Source organism: Gymnodraco acuticeps, unplaced genomic scaffold, assembly GCF_902827175.1.
Source record: "Gymnodraco acuticeps unplaced genomic scaffold, fGymAcu1.1, whole genome shotgun sequence".
Classification (NCBI taxonomy): Eukaryota; Metazoa; Chordata; class Actinopteri; order Perciformes; family Bathydraconidae; genus Gymnodraco; species Gymnodraco acuticeps.
The window spans coordinates 3,333,573-3,343,179 of record NW_022990042.1 but is presented as its reverse complement, the minus strand read 5'-3'; the positions used below and the strand labels follow the sequence as shown (position 1 = coordinate 3,343,179).

At 40.5% G+C, this 9,607-nt stretch overlaps 1 long non-coding RNA gene across 1 annotated transcript; it reads right to left on the bottom strand.

The window, feature by feature from the left end:
* Positions 1–2,150: 2,150 nt before the first annotated feature.
* On the bottom strand, positions 2,151–9,049 carry LOC117545528. Its single transcript, XR_004568850.1, has 3 exons — positions 7,846–9,049; positions 7,044–7,134; positions 2,151–2,180 (listed from the first exon to the last, which is right to left on the bottom strand). It is a non-coding gene; the product is annotated as an uncharacterized LOC117545528 (long non-coding RNA).
* Positions 9,050–9,607: the final 558 nt, after the last annotated feature.

Genomic DNA, 9,607 nt, shown 5'->3' with positions numbered 1-9,607 from the left:
TTTCCAAACCCAACTTTGCCCATTGAAATGTCTGAGTTTTGGCTTTACGCTGTGCGCACTCCCGCGAGGTGCAGTGGGCATGCATAACACGGCGCTAACAGTTCACAAGCGTGCGCCCCGCCCCCCGTTGACAGTTCACGACTGTGCTCTCCCCCCCACACCCCCGTTGACAGTTCACGACGTGCTGCCCCCCCCCCCAGAGTGTAAAGGCCGACGGGTAATACTGAATTTTGACGGACATTTTACGATCCTGTCCGTCAAAATGTGAAAAAGTCTAGCGCAACCTCTGGTTCTTTGGCCTGACAATAATCACACTGTGTCTGAGGTGCATTGTAAAACACAGAACAACACAACAATTAAGTTCCTGTTAGACTACAAAACTAGTCAGTGTGCAGGCCTTTGTGTGGGCCCTTTCTCATTTCATCAAATCCCCCTCCTCGACTCCTCGGTCCTCCGGTAGTGACCCGGAAATGAATTTCAGCGTGCCCTGTTGAAGGACATCTAATTTCTCTAAATGCACTTCGAGGATCGAGCGTCGAGGAGGCTCTCTGGAGGAGCTCTAACTGAGGATACACTGATGGGTCCTCCACGGCTCCTTCGTGGATGCATTTCCGTGAACAGAGATGTTTCAAAGAGTCGTGACGCACGGCCGGACTTATCTCAGCCAATGACAGTTCTGCATGCATCCCCTGGATATTATTTTAGTAACGGCTTTCATCGCGTTGCGATGTTTCCAGAGAGAACAGCTGTGAGGTCCGTGCAGAAAGCAGAGCAGTGTGTATAATATATATCACTCAGTATAACAGGCCTACTCTCTTTATTTGCTTTAGTTTTGTAGATATCTACAAACAAAGAGTCGATATTTTTCTAAAACCATTTAGTGCTTCACATAATAAAATACACAACGGCTGTAGCCCGATTATATGCTTTAGGAGCTGTAGGTGTCTGTTGTACAGTGTGTAGGTGTGGTACAGTGTGTAGCTGTGTATGGTGTACAGTGTGTGCGTAGATACAGCGGACAGACAGGTCTCAGTTGGTTTGGTGTCCTCTGCTTACTTTTAATACTTGTAAATAAAACCTTTCGCCCGTAATTTATTTTCCTCATTGTAGCGACCAGAAAGGGGGGGGGGGGGAGGGGAGGGGGAGACTATATCCAGTCTCTGATAGTGTTACGTTATTATGAGAGTGCTCTGTTTGATTCTGAAATTGTATATATATATATATAGGCTATATATATATGTGTGTGTGTGTGTCCGCATCTGTAGCCTGTTATTGTCTCATGATACCGCACTGTGAATGAATTAAAAGTAAATATATAAGTGGTCATGAACACATCTGTCCATCAGACAGAGGGCTGCTGTGCCTCCTGTCATCATTTATGGACGTCTCTTTAAAATGACCGCTCACAGGAGAGGAGTTCTCATTTCTCTAACCGCCTGCTGCTTCCCCTCCTCTCTCCTCGGTTCCCCTCCTTGGCTCCTCCGCTCGCATCTCCTGTGGGCGGGACTAAGTATCGAGGATAGGAGTTGAGGAGGGGAGTTAGAGAAATGAGAAAGGGCCTAAGTGTCTTCTGTCCTGTACTGCTCTTAAATCTCATAACATCAGCTTTTCCTTTCCCTCTTGGATGTTCTTCTGGACCCTCAGAGAAAGAGAAAATGGTGAAGCAGTCCTGTCTCTCAGGCATGTCCTTTCCTAACAGAAATATCAAAAAACATATTATTGCAGAGCAAGTGTGTTATTTAAGATAGAGGTGTGTTTGTTTGTTAAAATAATATTTAGCTGTTATCATAACTTAGTGCAACTGTAGAAGAACTGAAAGAATCACTGTTAATGTTTTTTTATAGTCAGTATGCAGAGACAAAGGGTCGCAGTTCTCACTATGTTCAATAATATTTGCCTTAAATACATTGAAATGTGAAAGTTGAACAAAAAAGTTATGTTACTTGGTAAAATGTAAATGTAACCTTTTGCTAAGAAAGTACACTCAACATCACTGATGTGTAGGTGATCTAGTATTTAGTCATGTTTAATGGCATGTATATTTGAGTCATTACTTTATGCATTCTTTGTAAAGTATGAAAAAGGTGTACCTTGGAATCCGTGCTGAAGTTCTCTGTTGTTAGGAGTCCAGATCTGTCTCTCCTCCTCTGGTCCAGCCTGTCTGGATCACCTAAAGGACACTTTGAACAAACAGATGTAAAGTCATAATCTTATTGTTATACTTAATAAATTGCTGGATATCACAGTCCTTATACTGTATCAGTTTGAGTATTATTGTGTAGGTCCTTTTTATTTTACTGTTACTTTGGATGAGTTTTTCATGAGTCAGTCAAATTAATTTGTTTTCATATGCCATATTCATATGTATCACACACGTAAGGGTAAGACACAAACCTATTGAACAAATGCAATGGATAAGCTTAATTTTCACTGAAGTCACGGATAACGTCATACTGTATCTAATATTTAAACAAATCATTTCCTTGATTCCTATTCATCGTCCTTAAATGCAGGCATTAAGTTACATGTTCCGTTCTACAGCAACCAACACAACAAACACGGCCGAGTTCAAGTAGTGTTCTTCTCATGAGCTGAGCCCCTGTAGCATCACGGAGCTAACGGAGCTAGCAGTGAGACAGAGGAGCTAGGAGCAGTAGTCCCGTTGTCATGAAGGGGGAATCTAACTATATACAGAATATGTTTTTGTGGATCCAGGCTAGAAACATGTTCATTTTCTGATGTTAAGTTGGACATTTTAACAAAGGGTCTACGGGAATTGCTCCCATCTGCATCCATCGCCTACAGTTTGCAGCATTGGGCTTCACCGCACTATCCCGGGGTTCACCGCTTGGCTCTGATAGGCCAGAAGTCGGTTTGATTGCATTCGGGCTCGATTGCTTATCTTGTCTGAGTAGCCCGGATGATGCTGCATCGCAATTTTTGACGTCGAATTTTATACACCGAATTTTTTGACATCGAATTTTAAACACCGAAATATTTGACGTCAAATTTTTTTCACTAGAATTTTTGGGATCTGAATTTGAACATTCACATTTTTTTAACTTGAATTTTTACATTTTTATTTCACATAGGTAAATTCGGAGCAAAAAAATTCAGATACATGATTTTCAAAGTAATTATTTTCAATGCTATAAATTCGGTGTCTGATCAAATTCAAATACTTCTGTCTCTTGTTTGCTTCCATAGTGATTATCTTTGTAGTACAAAGTGATGAATTTAGAAAACACATAAAAAAAACAAAAAAAAAAAACATTATTTCTACAGCCGCTAAATAAACAAACCTCTTTCATAAATAACACACTTACTCTGCAATAATGTCATAGGTTTTATGTTTCTTGTCATTTCTGTTAGGAAAGGACATACCTGAAGGACACAACTGCCTCACCGTTTTCTCAGAGGGGCAAGAAGAAAATGAAAAGCTGATTTCAGATTAAAGACCAATACAGGACATTCACTAAGAAACTACTCTTTTATTGTGAACACAAAGTCAAACAGGACCATCATTTGTTTGTGACAGCTGTGCCCAGCAGGGACGTGCACAGGTACGGGCTAATATTGCCCGGGCAACAGCCCGTTTGCCATTTTTGTCTGACCTGCCCCTCTGGAGAGAGTGAGAGGTTTTTTTTTCTTTTCATGATAGGCCTAAGCCCACAATTAGTATTGTAGCGTCTCGCTGCAGGAAACACACCGGAAGTCAGCGCTGTCATCTGCCCCCAGTAACGTGACTTTGTTTACAATCTGACGGCTGGAAGCAAAGGAAAGCCCTCCGAGTCCGGCCTCATATGCTATGGTGATCATACCAAATGCCCGCCTGGCTTTGGTGGCCAATCCCCGGGTCAATCTGTCCCCGTTTTTAAATATGCTTTTACCTTTTTCACCTCTAGTGTCAGATTTTGGAAAATTGATTTTGAGTTTTCTCATGGCAGCAGTGGCGATTCTACGGGGTGGCACAGGGTGGCAGCTGCCACCTCAGAAAAATGCCTTGCCACCCCAGCTGCCACCCCAGTTGGCAGCTTTGTTTTGAAAGAAAAGTTGTGGCTCATCGGACATTTATGAGAGAATATCTAATGTCCGAGTGCAAGTTAATGCAGCACAAGACGCGAGCCTTGTAACCCCTCCCCCGGCCCTGGCGCGAGCATGGAAATATGATTGGCGGCGATTTCATTTTCATCAACGGGGGGACAGCGCAATACGAGAAGCATTTCGGATCCAAGTAGACGGAAGGAATGAGGTATTTGCGGTCTACAATGACAGAGAAGAGCCTGTCAAGTTTGGCTGCAAGGCAAGTTTATTTATATAGCACTGTTCTGTACGCGACAATTCAAAGTGCTTTACAAAACAAATTAAAATACTTTTTAGGAATACATACAGTAAAAACACATAATGGCATTTTAAAACAGGCATTACAAAGCAAAGATAATAAAAATAAACACAACAGGTATACAATACATGTTTAAAAGGCATACTGTAGTGCGAATATGAGCAGCTCAATTAAAAGCAGCCAAAGATATATGTTTTTAGTCTCGATTTAAAAATAGCAAGCGTTTCTGCGGACCTACATGATTTGGGTAGTTTGTTCCAGATTATCGGGGCATAACAGCTAAATGCTGCCTCTCCAGGTTTTGTTTTTACTCTCAGAGGGAACAGATAGCAGACCCGTCCCAGAAGACCTGAGGCACCTTGATGGCTCGTAATTCAACAATATACTTTGCTTCTAAACCATGTAATGATTTAAAAACTAGCAATAGTACTTCAAAATCAATTATTTGGCCGACTGGAAGCCAGTGTAAAGACTTCAGAACCGGACTGATGTGATCCACTCTTTTAATGTTAGTGAGGACTCGAGCAGCAGCGTTCTGAATCAGCTGCAGCTTTCTGATGTTTTTTTTTTGTCAGCCCTGTGAATACACTATTGCAGTAGTCGAGTCTACTAAATAGTGCTGGGGGGAAACGATTATTTTGAAAACGATTAATCGGGCGATTATTTTATCAATTAGTCGACTAATCTAACGATTATTTTTCTGTTGTTCGATTAATAAAAAACATAATGTATCTCAAATAAATACCAAAACATTCTTAATAATATAGTTTTTTTTTTTTATTGCACAGCAAAATAAGAAATATAGAATAAAAGTATACAAAAATAAAAAGGCCAGCCTGTTTAGTCTTACAGTCCAACAAAAAATCTCTTCTGTACAAAAGATAAAAAATGTAGTGCAAAAACTATGGGCATAGATATGTCTCATAATTATTTGTGTGAACATACAAATAATTTGTGTGTAAATATGTGATTTGTAAATGTAAAACATCCACAAATGCATTTAAAAGATTAGCAAACTCACAAATACATTTGCAAGTGTAAAACGGATCTGCAAATACGTTAAATATGTTCACAAATTAAAAAAAGATCTGTGAATATCTCTTTAACATTTACACCTTTCGATCAGGCATTTGTGAATCCATTTTGTATTTGTCGACCAAAAATGCGCTTGCGGATCTCAAATCTCTGTTCACGGATCTCAAATCTCTGTTCACGGATCTCAAATATCTGTTCGCGGATCGTCATTTTACACACACGGAATTTTGAGACATATTTTCCGCCGGTCTCGGCTAAAATCTACTCGTGTCACTCGGTTATTTTCGGAAACCACGTGATGGCCTGCTGATGACGACATTTCCGCATGATTTCAAAGTAAGAGCATGATGGTTTGTTTAATGCTCTGTTTTTGTATTATAATGAACAGCGGAACGTTAGATGCATTCTTCATCACCATAACCCTGACCTAAATACGGTGCTTTTCTACAGATTACTTTATTACTGCACTGGTAAGGTAAAATTAGGCCGATTAATAAGATGTGAAGTGCTTTGTAACTTCGACCCGCTTGACTGAATACACAACAAACAATGAAGAAAGAGTTTTATCTGGGCTGTTTCGCTGCCAGCTGCTCCCCCGGGACCCGAAAGTGGCGTATAGCCTGCACTTCAACATCAACGAAAGTGCTCGATATATGCTATATTGAACCAATAACACAAACTAACTGTATCACTATAACATGATGATGATGGTGATGAAGAATGCATCTAACGTTCCGCTGTTCATTATAATACAAAAACAGAGCATTAAACAAACCATCATGCTCTTACTTTGAAATCATGCGGAAATGTCATTTTAGCCGAGACCGGCGGAAAATATGTCTCAAAATTCCGTGTGTAAAAAGACGATCCGCGAACAGAGATTTGAGATCCGTGAACAGAGATTTGAGATCCGCAAGCGCATTTTTGGTCCACAAATACAAAATGGATTCACAAATGCCTGATCGAAAGGTGTAAATGTTAAAGAGATATTCACAGATCTTTTTTAATTTGTGAACATATTTAGCGTATTTGCAGATCCGTTTTACACTTGCAAATGTATTTGTGAGTTTGCAAATCTTTTAAATGCATTTGTGGATGTTGTTTTACATTTACAAATCACATATTTACACACAAATTATTTTTATGTTCACACAAATAATTATGAGACATATCTATGCCCATAGACACGGCTGTACCGTGCACAGTACATACATTCCTCAGTGTTTAACACAATATAACAGTCCCAACACAGGACCTCTTCTTTAAGTTTCCCTTCAGATTGTCAAGGACACGTTGGTATGCTTTCTCCAGCTGCTTGGTAAACCACCACCTGGAGGGACATTTGAAGCCTGGGCAGGCATATTCAATCATATCTATGAAGGCTTCACCCTCAACGAGAGACAAAGGCCTCATGTCTTATGTTGTTGTTGTTATTAATAATAATATATTTGTTTTATCTTACAGGTGATCGTCAAAGACCTTTCATAGAGCCATGTTGCTTACAGTGTAAGAAGCTTAATTATTACACAATCCAAACAAGGACACAAATAAAAAGACCAAGTGAAGAAACACCTATAAACTAGCTAATAAATCAGGACACAATAAATGGGATCAGGACAGCCATTCCCTCCTAAAAGATGCTCAAAGGAAGCAAATAATTACTTACTCTCAAGATTCTTTTGCTGAGTTCGGCTGCCTTCTGTGGAGTGCATTGCGCCTCTTTCCCAAGATAGGACGGCAAGGTTCTTTGCTTTGTCCTAGAAAACACAACAGCAATGAACAATGGAACAACAGCTATGACAGTGGGGCATATTAAATCTACTCTTAAAACTCATTGCAGTGCTATGGTATAATTAGCTTACTTGAAGGCTAACGTGGTTACTTTTTAAACAATGTTATGTCCAACAATGCATTTCATGTTTATCTAAAAGCTTGTAGAGTACTATATCTACACAGTGAAAATGTTTGGTAGTGCAACTCATATGAGCCCTATCAAACTTGGATGTGCTGGTGCTCATTTTAATGTTTTCAATGCTCATAAAAACATTAATTAATTCATGACAACTGCGCACCAGCTTACGTGCAGCCCTGGCCTGGACATTGCTTGGCTCCGTTAGTTGACATACATTGATACTATAAGCTGACTAACGTTAGTGTAATGTTATGTTTGACTCGTAAACGACCACAACATGAGTTAGCTCTCTGTGCAGTTTGTTCGTTCCGGGTTAGTAGCGGCTAGCTAGTGGTGTTCTGCAGACGTAAACTAGCTACCATTCCAGCCAACATTAAATGCTGACAAATGTTAACTAACACACAGCTGGCGCCGCTAGCTAGGTAGCCAACATTAACTACTAACCAACCAAGCACGGAGAGCTATAAGATAGTTAGCACTACCAAAGTGCACAGAACTCAAGCTGCACAACACACTACACAAACGTGGAATTAATTTAGCCAAAGTTAGTACTTACTTATCATTGTTCCCTCCACGAGAGACAAGGGGGTGCCTCCGCTTTAAATGCTCCAACATCGAGGAAATATGTTGTCAACGATATTTTGAAGTCGACGCGTCGCTACAGCACTACGTGGCCCCACGCACGAACACAGGCATACTCTTGATCTTGTCCTGTCTTATGGTCTATCAATATGTAATGTTGAGATATGCGACCCAATTTTCTCCGATCACATGCCTGTTCTATTTGACGTCACTATCCCTTGTGTTGTTGGTAAACAGTGTCCACAGTCTGCTCATTTTCGTCGCATGCTTAAACCCTCCACCGCTGTTCAGTTTTCTGCTGCCTTCAAAAATGTTGTGGATAATAGAGCATATCCTATTACTGGTGATACAGAGGGGTTACTTTCTTTAACTCTTGTCAAGAGTCAAGACATCCTTGATACTATTGCTCCACTAAAAGCTGTTCGCCCTAAAGTTAAGTCTGAACCATGGTTAACTGAGTCCACTCGTACTGCCAGACAGGAGTACAGAAGGGCTGAACGCAAATGGAAAAAAGACAGGCTGCATGTGTCTTATGATATTTTAAAGGGCTCCTGGTGTAGATATCAGAAAGTTGTTAAAGCGGAAAAAACGCAGTATTTTTCAGATGTTATACGTAATAACTGTCATAAACCCTGTGTCCTTTTTAGCACTATAAACTGTATACTAAATGTCCCACAATCCATCAACTTAGTAACCTGCACTGAAACCTGTGAGGCGTTTCTACAGTTTTCCATTGACAAGGTCGCCGCCATCAGAGCAAACATCTCACTTCCTTCCCATGATCCATCTGTCACTTGCTCAGCTGTTATGGATCAGTTTGAGCTTGTGTCACTTCCTGCTCTAAAAGAAATTGTTGCTCAATTGAAACCCTCGGGTTCTCCAAGCGATGTTGTCCCTGCGCGATTTTTTAAAGAAATCTGGGACATTGTTGGACTTAACGTTCTTAATATAATTAACAGCAGCCTGACTACAGGAATAGTACCAAAGTGCCTACAACATGCTGTGGTCCAGCCTTTGATTAAAAAAACCAAACCTGGACACCTGTTTTTGACAATTTTCAACCTATCTCTAAACTTCCTTTTATGTCCAACATTTTAGAAAAAGTGGTACTGAAGCAGTTGCAGTCTTTCTTAAATGTGCATGGCATTCTTGAGGTATTCCAGTCTGGGTTTAAACCCCTACACAGCACTGAATCTGCTCTTTTAAAAGTGTTTAATGACCTGTTTTTAGCTACTGACTCTGGGAACAGTGCTGTTCTTATACTTTTAGACCTGACAGCTGCCTTTGACACTGTAGATTACAGTATTCTCATTTCTCGCCTGCAACATTTTGTGGGAATCAGTGGTACTGCTCTAGACTGGTGTAAGTCGTATCTGTCTGAAAGAAGTTTTAATGTAAATCTTAATGAATGTATTTCCTCCTCTGCTCCTCTCCCGTATGGGGTACCCCAAGGCTCCATTCTTGGGCCGATTTTATTTCCCCTGTACCTGCTCCCCCTGGGCGCCATCATTAAAAAATATGGTGTCTCATTTCATTTTTATGCAGATGACTCGCAAATCTACATGCCCCTGAAAATAAATGACCCAAACCCTCAGCAACGTCTGTCTGACTGTCTGCAGGACATCAGAGCCTGGATGGCCTTGAATTTTTTTTAATTCAATGAAAAAAAGACTGAGGTGATAATATTTGGAACCAGTGGTGGCCTGTGCTGGATTCTCTTGTCCCATATGTGAAAC